This window comes from Zalophus californianus, chromosome 10, assembly GCF_009762305.2.
Source record: "Zalophus californianus isolate mZalCal1 chromosome 10, mZalCal1.pri.v2, whole genome shotgun sequence".
NCBI classification, from domain to species: Eukaryota; Metazoa; Chordata; class Mammalia; order Carnivora; family Otariidae; genus Zalophus; species Zalophus californianus.
Window position 1 is genome coordinate 336791 of NC_045604.1, and position 13826 is coordinate 350616.

Genomic DNA, 13826 nt, shown 5'->3' on the forward strand with positions numbered 1-13826 from the left:
AATCTCGGGCGCCTGGGTGGCTCAGATGGTTAAGGGTCTGCCTTCGGCTCAGGTCATGGTCCCAGGGTCCTGGGATCGAGTCCCGCATCCGGCTCCCTGCTCCTTGGGAGCCTCCTTCTCCCTCTCTCTCTCTCTCTCCTTCTCTCTCCTCCTCTCTCATGAATAAATAAAATCTTTAAAAAAAAAATCTCAACAAAGTAGGTTTAGAAGGGACACACTTCAACACAGTAAGGGCCGTATATGACAAACCCACAGCTTACATCATGTTCACTGGTGAAAAGCTAAAGGCTTTTCCTCAAAGAAGAGGAACAAGACAAGGATGTCCACTCTCACCACTTTTATTCAACATACTGTTGGAAGTCCTACGATGGCAATTAGGTAAGAAAAAGAAATACAAGACATCCAGATTAGAAAGGAAGAAGTAAAACTTTCACTATTTGAAGATGATATGATGGTATATAGAGAACACCCTAAAGACTCCACCAAAAAACTATTAGAATGAATTTACCTGACAATGAAAAACTCAACCCAAACACCTCAAAGTGCTAACACCTGTCATCAACTAAGTGCCACCGAGAAAACTGAGGAAAGTTGCGATTTAATAATCTAATTAATGATGTTTTGCCACAGATTTTCTAAGCACTAAGATTCTACTTTTGACCTGGCTTTTTTCTCTTACTAAATATCCACCAGTGTCTCCCCCTCTCCACCCTTCCAAGGGTAGAGGCTCCCAGACTAGAAATAGCTTCACTTAAAGCTTCAAATATATTACTCTCCATTAAGCTTCTCATCTTTCACTTTTGTTATGAACACTGCTCTTTATCATTCTCTGAAGTCACAAATAATGCTCAAAAAAACCAAAACCAAAACCCACCATTCTCTATAAGCTGATGTTCCACTCAATCTCTGACTTTATTTATTTATTTTTTAAAGATTTTATTTATTTGACAGAAGAGAGACACAGCAAGAGAGGAAACACAAGCAGGGGGAGTGGGAGAGGAAAAAGCAGGCTTCCCGCCGAGCAGGGAGCCTGATGCAGGGCTGGATCCCAGGACCCCGGGATCATGACCTGAGCTGAAAGCAGACGCTTTAACGACTGAGGGTGGCCCACCCAGCCACCCCTCAATCTCTGACTTTAAAAGAGTCTCCAAACAGGAAGAAAAAAAAGAGAAACTAAGATAAGAAAATAAATGATGGGGCAAATGAATTTCAGGACAACCACACAATTATCTCAGATTACACATGAGAAAAATGGAGGCCAATATAAAAGGAAAGATCAAAAAAGAGAAAATAGACATGTGTGACTGTCACAAAAATTTTTTTTAAAGATTTTATTTATTTGACAGAGAGAGACACAGCGAGAGAGGGAACACAAGCAGGGGGAGTGGGAGAGGGAGAAGCAGGCTTCCCGCAGAGCAGGGAGCCCGAGGCGGGGCTCGATCCCAGGACCCTGGGACAGTGACCTGAGCCGAAGGCAGATGCTTAACGACTGGGCCACCCAGGCGTCCCATGACTGTCAAATTTAAAATAAACTTTCATGTTATTAAATTGTATATATCTTCAAAATATTTTCTCTGTATGTTCAACATTGAAATTAACTGTAAAGAATGGCAAAATGTTGCTATTTTTGCAGGTTAGTAGTAGGTACACGGAAATTACTCTATATTCTCCCTATTTGGGTGTGTATTTTAAATTCTTGAGAATAAAAAGGTTAACAAAAAGAGAGAAAAGTCTTTTTTAAGTTTATAATGTCTACCAAGAAACAGATAAGTTCAACCTCCAGAGAAAAGATGTACTTTTTTTACTGCAATCCTTTTTCTAATTGTGAATACTACATCATGTGCATATACTACCTATCCAAAAATTAAATAAGCTTTAAAAATTAACAGGCCAACTGAACTTAACATAATTTCCAAAAGACGTATATGCACAATGAAAGGAAGGGACAAAGCTCCCGGGCCCAGCCAGAAGGGGCATAAGCCACTAGTAAAACTCCACAGGAAGACAGGTAACAAGACTATCACAGTACACAGAACACGAGCAGAGACACCCTAAAGGCTAAAGAACAGAGATCTAGAAAAAATAACCTAGCTGACCAAACACTAAATATACTGGTAAGTTAAAGGGGTCTTTTAGGGGGCGCCTGGGTGGCTCAGTTGGTTAAGCGACTGCCTTCGGCTCAGGTCATGATCCTGGAGTCTCGGGATCGAGTCCCACATCGGGCTCCCTGCTGAGCAGGGAGTCTGCTTCTCCCTCTGACCCTCCTCCCTCTCATGCTCTCTGTCTCTCATTCTCTCTCTCGCAAATAAATAAAATCTTAAAAATAAATAAATAAAGGGGTCTTTTAGGGTCAAAGAAGCATTACTCAGCCGGAATTGTAGTACTACACAGGGTTACACTAATACATACCGGCTTAGGCAATCATAAACGGTCAAGAAGTTTAAAATCAAAATTGACAGATGAAAGATTCCAATGGACATTTTGACCATTCATCACTCCTGTACACAGCAATATGTAAAAATAAGAATCTGGACATCAAAATGGGCTCAGGATTACATGTATGCTTCATCTAGTATACTTGCAAAGAATCTTCTTTACTGAAATGAGGGAAGAACATATTCATGCAGGAGTGGATTAAGTACTATGAAATTATACCTAAACACAGTCCAAAGGGGAACACTTGCCTGGTCTGGATCTCACCTACGGGGAGCTTCTGACAGTCAATATTAGCTAAGATTTGCCAATCAGCATTAACAGGCACAGGTAGCCTATAGGACAAAAGGCGTCACTTTTCTTCAGTACAGGGACAAAGATCTGTTATCTTAAGCGATCAAGAAAGAGGTTTATCAGTTTATCAGGCAATAAATATTCACCTTAAGAAGTTTATCCTTGGGACGCATGGGTGGCTCAGTTTCGGCTCGGGTCACGATCCCAGGGTCCTGGGACTGAGTCCCACATCAGGCTCTTTGCTCAGTGCGGGGCCTGCTTCTCCTTCTGCCCCTTCCTGTGCTCGCACTCTCTCTCTCTCTCTTTCTGACAAATACATAAATAAAATCTTAAAAAAAAAAAAAAAAAGAAGACGACGTTTACCCTCAGCGTGCCTGGGTGGCTCAGTCAGTTAAGCTTCCGATTTTTGGTTTAGGCTCAGGTCATGACCTCAGGGTTGTGAGATCGAGCCCTGCACTGCGCTCAGCAAGGTCTGCTTGAGATTCTCTCTCCCACTCTGTGCTCACATTCTCGCTCTAATAAATAAGTTTTTATTTATTTTTATTTTTTATTTTTAAAGATTTTATTTATTTATTTGAGAGAGAGAGAGAATGAGAGATAGAAAGCACGAGAAGGAAGAGGGTCAGAGGGAGAAGCAGACTCCCCGCTGAGCAGGGAGCCCGATGCGGGACTCGATCCCGGGACTCCAGGATCATGACCTGAGCCGAAGGCAGTCGCTTAACCAACTGAGCCACCCAGGCGCCCTAAATAAATAAATTTTTAAAAAATAAGTTTACCCTTAAGAGTTCCCTGTAATGATTTTTTTCCTGTAAATAAGGATTTTTGATTAATGACAAAAGTTTCAAAGCAGAACGGTTTTTTTTTTAAAAAAGATTTCTTTATATTTTAGAGAGTGCATGGGGTGGGGTACAGAGGGAGAGGGAGAGAGAATCCTCAAGAAGACCCCCTACTGAGGGCAGAGTCCGACTCAGGGTTCTCTACTCCACTTAGGACAAATAATGGGATAACCTGAACCAAAAAGGAAAGCAGGAGGGACCATAAAAAAACCAGAATGGTTTGTGGGCCTTTCTGTAGATGGGAAAATTTTCAGACCAAGAAAGCAATTCCCAGTATTGACTCAAGTATTAATTACAGAGGAGTTTGGAAGATCTTCGTTTATTCTACATATACATCCCCAGACTTCTTACAAGAAAAAAAAAGACTAGACATTTTATGTTTCATTGCTTTTTATATTTTTATATTGCAACTTTATTAAGATCCCTTTTGGAAGGGTCTTTTTTATTTTTTGGAAGGATCTTTTAAAAAGAGGAATTGGTAAAGCAAACAATTCCAATTAATTAAAAAATACTGTGGCTACAGCTTTGAAAACTAAAATAAGTATCTCTTAAAACAGTTTTTAGGGAGGGGCGCCTGGGTGGCTCAGTCGTTAAGCGTCTGCCTTCGGCTCAGGTCATGATCCCAGGGTCCTGGGATCGAGCCCCACATCGGGCTCCCTGCTCCGCGGGAAGCCTGCTTCTCCCTCTCCCACTCCCCCTGCTTGTGTTCCCTCCCGGGCTGTCTCTCTGTCAAATAAATAAATAAAATCTTAAAAAAAAAAAAAAAAAACCAGGGGCACCTGGGTGGCTCAGTTGGTTAAGCAACCGCCTTCGGCTGCTCAGGTCATGATCCTGGAGTCCCGGGATTGAGTCCCCGCATCAGGGTCCCTGCTCAGCAGGGAGTCTGCTTCTCCCTCTGACCCTCCCCCCTCTCATGCTCGCTCTATCTCATTCTTTCTCTCAAATAAAATCTAAAAAAACAGGGGCGCCTGGGTGGCTCAGTCGTTAAGCGTCTGCCTTTGGCTCCGGTCATGATCCCTGGGTCCCGGGATCCAGCCTCACATCGGGCTCCCTGCTCCGCGGGAAGCCTGCCTCTCCCTCTCCTACTCCCCCTGCTTGTGTTCCCTCTCTCGCTGTGTCTCTCTCTGTCAAATAAATAAAATCTTTAAAAAAAAATCTAAAAAAACAAAAACACTTTTTATAAGGAAGAAAAGATGAAGAGCACTCAAATCATCCAATTTTGCCTTTTCCATTGCTTCTAATATGATGAAAACGAATAATCTCATGCAGCCTGGAGAGAATGTGAACAAAAGACACCTGAAACAGCACTAACTTGACTTTTGGTGCTGTTTCAGACTACCCAATGGAGTACAACGGAAAGATTAGTGCTTCTCAGGGAAATACTGAGTAAATCAGTATTTTTCTACAAATAATCAAAATTACATCATGTTGTTCTGAAGTGGAAGTCTCCTTAAGAAAAATTTCTTCTATAGTGATCCAGCATTGTCTTTAAAAAATACCAACTATACTGTAATGGATTCAGATCACCACTTCTGCTATATAGTGTTAGGTTCCCAAGGCTAAACACTTGGCCAGAGTTTAATTCCTCTTAAAACTAAAAGGACTGCTGAAAAAGTAGCCCTTACTTTAGTGACTTTGTATGTTTGCATATTTAAATATTACATTCCTCTAAAATGCTGCTGGTTTGCTAAAAGTTGTTGGAAAGAAGAAACATTAAGCTACCAGAATCATGCAGCTCTGGTAGGTATTTAAAACTGTCAAACAGGGCGCCTGGGTGGCTCAGTTGGTTAAGCGACTGCCTTCGGCTCAGGTCATGATCCTGGAGTCCCAGGATCGAGTCCCGCATCGGGCTCCCTGCTCGGCAGGGAGTCTGCTTCTCCCTCTGACCCTATCCCCTCTGATGTGCTCTCTCTCTCTCTCTCATTCTCTCTCTCTCAAATAAATAAATAAAATCTTTAAAAAAATAAATAAATAAATAAAAAAAAAAAATAAAACTGTCAAACATCCAAGATCAAACTACAATCAGGAACTTTAATAACAAGCAAGTTAAAGAGGGAGTCAAAGGGGAACAGATTTGGATTCATCTAACAAAATGGGATTACTCTTGGGTAGACATTTTATTACTATTATTTTTTAGAGATTTTATTTATTTGAGAGCCCGTGCATATGCACACACAAGCACGCAAAGAGTGGGTGGACGGCACAGGGAGAGAGAGAATCTTAAGCAGGCTCTACGCCCAGCACGGAGCCTGCCGTGGGACTCAATCTCATGACCCTGGGATCATGACCTGAGCTAAAATCAAGAGTTGGACGCTTAACCCACTGAGCCACCCAGGCACCCGTGGGTAGCCATTTTGAAACTTCCATGAAAGTCAATTTCTGGCTGACCGATTTTCCTCTGAACAAAACATCCTTTCAAAAAACACAATCTGGGGATAACTACCTTAAACTTATTACAAATGTTTACCAAATAATAGCTCATCTGCCCAGTTATACCACTATTAATCTAGGACTGGAATTTACCTACACCATGGATTGGCCTTTTCTGTATAAAGGCCAGACAGTAACTATTTTAGTCTTCAGGGGCATTATCTTTGTTGTGACTACTAACTGTGACATTGGGGCAGTGTGAAAGCAGCCATACACAATATGTAAAAAGTGTGATTATTTCCAATGAAACTTTATTTATGGCTACCAAAATCTAAATTTTATATCATTTCTGCATATAGTGAAATATCCTTTTGACTTTTTTCCAACCATTTAAAACTGTAAAACCATTCATAATTCTTAGCTCATGGGCTACAAGCAAAATTTATTAACCTTTAGTTTTCTGACCCCTGATCTCTATGTGCTCATTTATTTTTACAAATTTTTCAAATTTCCAAGTACAGAGAATATCATAACAACCATTTACTTATCACCTAACGTAAGAAATAAAACCTCAGGGGCGCCCGGGTGGCTCAGGTTGGGCATCTGCCTTCGGCTCAGGTCATGATCCCAGGGTCCTGGTTATCGAGCCCCCACATCAGGCTCCCTGCTCGGCAGGAAGCCTGCTTCTCTCTCACACTCTCCCCCTGCACTCTCTCAAATAAATAAATAAAATCTTAGGAAAAAAAAAGAAATAAAACCTCAAAATAAAACTGAAGCTTCCTGAGTAACTATTCCAATCCTATTTCCCTCTCTCTTCTCCCTCTCCCACTCCCCCTGCTTGTGTTCCCTCTCTCCCTTTGTCAAATAAATAAATAAAATCTTCAAAAAAAAAAAAGATAAATTGCATTGTTTTGCAAATTTAAAAGTTTTTACGTATTACATGATATATATGGTATTATTATCAACTCACTTTTTTAACATTACCTTTGATATTTATCCAAGTTGATACATGTAACTAGTTCATTCACTTTAAGTAGTATATAGAATGTCAATTATGAGTATACCACAATTTAAATTTCCTATTTCCTGTTCATGCAACAAATTAATCACATGCCATATGGCAGGTACCATTCCAGGTGCAAGGGCTACAATCCTGGATAAGGCATAATTCTCCCCCTCCACGGGGTTTACTCTGACGGACACTAGCACTTTCTCTTCATTCCTTTTCCCAAGTGAAGTCTCAAAAGTGGCCCTAAGCTAATTTTATCAAAAAAATGAAGAATGTGAGGTGGGAAAAGCCCACCAATTTAAGTAAATGGAAGAGAAATTTTTTCCCTTTCCTTAAGGTTTGTTTAAAGATACGAGATAAAACTCCAGAAATAAACCTCACCCCAAATATCAGAACTGTTAAGCTTTCAACTTTTTTTTAAGATTTTATTTATTTTTTTTAAAGATTTTATTTATTTATTTGAGAGAGAGAGAGAATGAGAGATAGAAAGCACGAGAGGGAAGAGGGTCAGAGGGAGAAGCAGACTCCCTGCTGAGCAGGAAGCCCGATGTGGGACTCGATCCCGAGACTCCAGGATCATGACCTGAGCCGAAGGCAGTTGCTTAACCAACTGAGCCACCCAGGCGCCCAAGATTTTATCTATTTAATGGACAGAGAGAACACAAGCAGGGGGAGTGGCAGGCAGAGGGAGAGGGAGAAGCAAGCTCCTCGCTGAGCGGGGAGCCTGATACCGGGCTCAATCCCAGGACCCTGGGATCATGACCCGAACTGAAGGCAGATGCTCAACCGAGTCACCCAGGCGCCCCAAGCTTTCAACATTTTAAAAATAGAACCCCCCTCACAGTTACCTTCACTGAGGCTTACACTACAAACAGGTCAGTATGATGATATGAGACAACTGATGATTCCAGTTTCTTTTCTCTTCATTTCCAAAAACCAGTCTTAGGCAGTAAGGAAGATACAGATCAACAGTGGGTACAAATCTTTTGATCAATCAGCAAAAGGAAATATCTTAGTAATCCAAAACTTAGGGGAACGGATATTAGGGGCTCCTGGCTGGCTCAGTTAGTAGAGCTGTGACTCTTGATGTCAGGGTTGTAAGTTTGAGCCCCAGGCTGGATGTAGAGATTACTTAAAAATAAAATCTTTAAAACCACCACCAAAAAAAAAGAGAGAGAAAGGGAGAGACAGAGTGAACTGATATTAGCAGGCCTAGAAGACAAGCTCCTTGGAAGTATTTTAAAATAACACACTCCTTGAATAGGAATTAAGCAAAAGAACACCATCACTGACAATAAATTAAATGAAAATCTCTAACATTCTTTTCATATCAAAGGAGATGGTAACTTCAAACACACCTCATGCCCTTGAATTACTCAAACTTCCTGTCATTCCTTAAGAATGTGTAAGAAAGGGACGCCTGGGTGGCTCAGTTGTTAAGCATCTGCCTTCGGCTCAGGTCATGGTCCCAGGGTCCTGGGATCGAGTCCCACACTGGGCTCCCTGCTCAGCAGGAAGCCTGCTTCTCCCTCTCCCACTGCCCCTGCTTGTGTCCCCTCTCTCGCTGTCTCTGTCAAATAAATAAAATCGTAAAAAAAAAAAAAAGAATGTTTAAAGAAAACTAAGTTTGTTTCGGGGCATGTGGGTGGCTCAGTCAGTTGAGCGTCTGCCTTTGGCTCAGGTCATGGTCCCAGGGTCCTGGGATCGAGTCCCACACTGGGCTCCCTGCTCGGCGGGAAGCCTGCTTCTCCCTCTCCCACTCCCGCTGCTTGTGTTCCCTCTCTTGCTGTCTCTGTCAAATAAATAAAATCTTAAGAAAAAAAAAAAAGAAAACTAAGTTTGTTTCATTTTACTCTTGAAAGCAGACCCTGAATATGGGATAAAATAAAGAATGTGGGACTGTGGTACCACCAAATGTAACCCCTCTACTCTGACCCTATTAAGGCTTACCAATAAGTTCTAAGTTCACTAAACAAAATTTAAATCTGTTAGATAAAACAAATCACCTTCACCCTAAAAGCACAGAAATAGAATGAGGAAGACAAGTGACCCAATGGGCAGGAAAACTGGTCAGAAAGGAAATCTTAAGTTGTAGTAGGCATTTGGTCTTACCCATCTGAACATCCCCATTTCCTGAAAACAGTTTGACCATGCTGACAGAGCAGTGCTTAGCTCTCTGCCTCTGCCTATTAGGAGTTCAACAAGAACTCCAGTAAGGAGTTGCCATGTGAGCAGTCAGCTGGGAACTGTACGTGCTCCCTATTCCTATAGTTGTTCTGATTTAAAAAGATTGTGGTGACAAGAGATCAATTTATCAAAACTTTAACATTTAGATTGACAATTGAGAGGTTTGAGGGACATTTCAAACATGAACGTTTTTCTTTTAAAATGCCTACTCCTCTTTCCAACAATTGGCTACAGTCACATGACCAATAATTAAAATTCAAAGACATTTGCTTTTAAGAAAAGAAATGCTAATAAGGTACATAAGTGTTCCCGAAAGTACCGAAGACAGGTCTCATCAGTGTCCAGCCAGCCACACTACTTCCGTCAAATTTAAATTGGATTGTTTTAGAAACTCTCGTAGCCTGTTGCTGTGAATGTAAACTGGTACACATTTTTGAAGAATAATTTAATAATATCTAACAAAATTTTAAATGTGTATACACTTTTGATCCAGTAATTACATTTCTAGGAATTTTACGTACAGATAAACTACAATGTATAAAGATGTATGTAAGATGTCTCACTGGAACCCTGGTTATGAGAAAACACACACACACAACTGGAAACATCTGGGGGCCTGGGTGGCTCAGTGGGTTAAGCATCTGCCTTGGGCTCAAGTCATGATCCTGGGATCCTGGGACTGAGCCCCACGTTGGGCCCACTGCTCAATGGGGAGTCTGCTCCTTCTTCCTCTGTGCATGCTGTCTCTCTCTCAAATAATTAAATAAAATTTTCAAAAAAACAAAACAAAACTGGAAACATCCTAAATGTTCCTCAGAGGGAACAGATTAAGTAAATTAAAGCATATCCTACAATGAAACATTACGGACATTGAACAATGACATACATGTGTGTGACATTTATATATATGTGCACAGGCGAACACACAGATTAAGAAGAATATAGCATCATGTTCAAAAGTTTGAGCCTAAGAGAGGTCATGATCCCAGGGTCCTGGGATCGAGCCCCGTGTCAGGCTCCCTGCTCAGCAGGAAGCCTGCTTCTCCCTCTCCCACTCCCCCTGCTTGTGTTCCCTCTCTCACTGTGTCTCTGTCAAAAAATAAATAAAATCTTAAAAAAAAAGAGCCTGAGCCTAAGAGTCAGACTTTCTGATTCCACACACCGGCTCTTGTACTTATTTTTGTGGCCTTACGCAAATCACTGAACTTTTCCCCACCTCACATTTTTTCATTTGTAAAATGAAATAACAACATCTACTTTTAGAGTATTGTGAGAATTAAACAAATTAATTACCGGGAAGTGCTTAGTGTAGGTTATCATTAAAAACACATCCAAGGTAGGGGGTGCCTCGGTGGCTCAGTTGCTTAAGCATCTGCCTTCAGCTCAGGTCATGATCCCAAGGGTCTGGGCTCCCTGCTCAGTGGAGAGTCTGCTTCCCCCTCTCCCTCTGTCCCTCTACCACGCTCATGCTCTCTCTCACTCTTTCAAATAAGTGAATAAAATCTTAAAAAAAAAACATATTCAAGGTATTAAATGAACAGAGGCAAGCAATCACAACACCTAAAACTAAAGCAACAGGGATAGGCAGAAACTGAGAGATTTTGAAAGTAGAATTTTCAGGATTTGGTAAGCCTGTCTCGCACTTAGACCTAAGTAGCAAAAAGTGCTGAATGAAGGCACTGTTCCTACTTAAAAGGCACTCTTAATGCTGGTTACCTAATTTATAAACACATTCTATCAAGTATTATAGTTATTTTAATACAGGTCTTTCCCTGTGGGGCTACAAATCTTCTAGAATATATACCTATATATATATGTTCTACAACACCTACGTATAGATCTTTCCCATAGTAGATGTACAACAAACATTCTGTGAATATATGAATGGTCAGGGCTTTTCATTTCCCCATAACCAGTAGATTTAAATGGTTACAAAGCTCTGACAGAACGAGAAGAAAACCAAGTTTTCTCTTTATCAGAGTTACTAACTGTCATTTTCCTAGACTGAACCAATGCAGGATAGAGAAAACCATGTGAGGTCTATACTCAATGAACTGCAAAAATAACCCCATAGCACTGATAAGGGCCTTGGATTTTCTGACATAATCTGATTTCATGAACTAGGCAGTCAACATTCCTAAGCTGTTGGGTTTTTTTTTTTTAAAGATTTTATTTTTAAGTACTCTTTACACCCAACACGGGGCTCAAACTCACAACCCCAAGATCAAGAGTTGCGTGCTCTACTGACTAAGTCAGCCAGGTGCTCCTCCTAAATTAAGTTTAATAAACTAGCAGTACTCAAATTATGTATATTCAATGCCAAGAGAATAATAGCAATGAAAATCTTTAAAGAGCAAGACTTGTAGGCAGTAGGAAAGGTACACAGCCATAAACCAATATTCTTTCCCAATTAAGCTCTGATATCCATGAAAATATTTCGCCCTTAAAATTTTCATTTAAAGAGGGACAACTGGGTGGCTCAGTCAGTTGAGCACAGGGCTCTTGGTTTCTGTTCAGGTCATGATCTCATGGGTAATGGGATCCAGCCCCTCCTGGGCTCTGCACTCAGCAGGTAGTCGGCTTCCTCTGCCCCTCCCTGCTACAAGGACCCGCTCTCTCAAGTAAATAGATAAATCTTTAAGAAAAAAAAGTTTCATTTAAAGAGTAATTCTCTATGTACTGATTTGAGAAAAAAATCTCGTATTACGCAAAAAAGCAAGATGTGGAAAACTATGCTGTCTTTTGTATTTAAAAAAAGGAGGGTGCATCGACAGATGAATGGCTAAAGAAGATGTGGTATATAGAGACAATGGAATATTATGCAGCCATCAAAAGGAATGACATCTTGCCATTTGCAACGACGTGGATGGAGAGAAAGACATGTATCATATGACCTCACCGATATGAGGAATTCTTAATCTCAGGAAACAAACTGAGGGTTGCTGGAGTGGGGGTGGGGTGGGAGGGATGGGGTGGCTGGGTGATAGACACTGGGGAGGGTATGTGCTATGGTGAGCGCTGCGAATTGTGCAAGACTGTTGAATCACAGACCTGTATCTCTGAAACAAATAATGCAATATATGTTAAGAAAAAAAAAAGAAGACAGCAGGAGGGGAAGAATGAAGGGGGGGAAATCGGAGGGGGAGACGAACCATGAGAGACGATGGACTCTGAAAAACAAACTGAGGGTTTTAGAGGGGAGGGGGGTGGGTGGATGGGTTAGCCTGGTGATGGGTATTAAAGAGGGCACGTTCTGCGTGGAGCACTGGGTGTTATACGCAAACAATGAATCATGGAACACTACGTTAAAAACTAATGATGTAATGTATGGTGATTAACAGAATAAAAAAATTTAAAGGAAAAAAATAAAAAATAAAAAAAGGAGGGTGCCTGGGTGGCTCAGTCGTTGAGCATCTACCTTCAGCTCAGGTCATGATCCCAGGGTCCTGGAATCGAGCCTGCCGTTGGGCTCCCTGCTCAGCGGGAAGCCTGCTTCTCCCTCTCCCACTCCCCCTGCTTGTGTTCCCTCTCTTGCTATCTCTGTCAAATAAATAAATAAAATCTTAAAAAAATAAATAAAAATTAAAAAAAAAACTAAAAATAAATTCGTATTTGTATATATGTAAGGAAATTCTCAAACGACAAAAAAAGGGAGTAACAGTGATGGACTCTGAAACTAGGCAGGTGAGAAACGATGGAAAACTTTCACTGTATATCTTAGCTTTTATAAAAATCTGAACTAAACTTTTAAAAATAAACTGTTCCAGGGGCGCCTGGGTGGCTCAGATGGTTAGGCGTCTGCCTTCGGCTCAGGTCATGATCCCACGGTCCTGGGATCAAGCCCTGCATCGGGCTCCCTGCTTGGCGGGGAGCCTGCTTCTCCCTCTCCCTCTACCATTCCCTCTGCTTGTGCTCTCTCGCTCTCTCTGTCAAATAAATAAATAAAATCTTAAAAAAAATAAAAATAAAAAATAAATAAACTGTTCCAACCATAACAAAATAATTCACTTATAAGAGCAAAGGTACTTGGAGTAACCTTGCTTCTAATACCATTAAAAAAAAAATTTTGTGGGGGCGCCTGGGTGGCTCAGTCGGTTGAATGGCTGCCTTCGGCTCTGGTCATGATCCTGGGGTCCTGGGATCGAGTCCCACGTCCAGCTCCCTGCTCAGCAGAGAGACTGCTTCTCCCTCTCCCTCTGCCTGCCACTCTGCCTACCTGCACTATCTCTCTGTCAAATAAATAAATAAAATCTTAGAAAAAAAATACTGTGATCCAAGGAGCTAAAATTAAAAACTCACTGACAGGAATCAGCTGTCATATTGTAATAATAGGGTTCCATTCAGTTTAATTTTATATTGTTTGGTTCAATATTAAAAAGCATGTGAACAGAAAAACCCAGCCTAAAATTCATAGGGATCCCAAATGGCCAAAACAGTCTTGAAAAAGAAAAGATGGGACCATGACCTGAGCTGAGGCAGACGCTTAACTGAATGAGCCACCCAGGCACCCCAATAAATAAATCTTTAAAAAAAAAAAAAGATTTTATTTTTAAATAATCTCTATCCCGACATGGGGCTCGAACTTAAAATCCCAAGATCGAGTCCCACGCTCCATGAACTGAGTCAGCCAGGTGCCCCAACAATTTCTTGAATATGACACCAAAAACACAGGTAACAAAAGAAATAATAAACACAAT

General features: G+C 41.1%; 1 protein-coding gene across 8 annotated transcripts in view; it reads right to left on the reverse strand.

Annotated features, from left to right (window-relative positions):
- Window positions 1–13826, reverse strand: part of GATAD2B (GATA zinc finger domain containing 2B) — a 90190-nt gene that overhangs the window by 62238 nt on the left and 14126 nt on the right. For 2 of the 8 annotated variants that reach the window (XM_027609849.2, XM_027609852.2), the window contains exon 1: window positions 2874–3033. The exons of the other annotated variants lie outside the window; for them this stretch is intronic. The gene's annotated coding sequence lies outside the window, so the exon portion shown is untranslated. Of the gene's footprint in view, window positions 1–2873; window positions 3034–13826 lie in introns of those variants that run through there. 8 annotated transcript variants of the gene reach the window in all.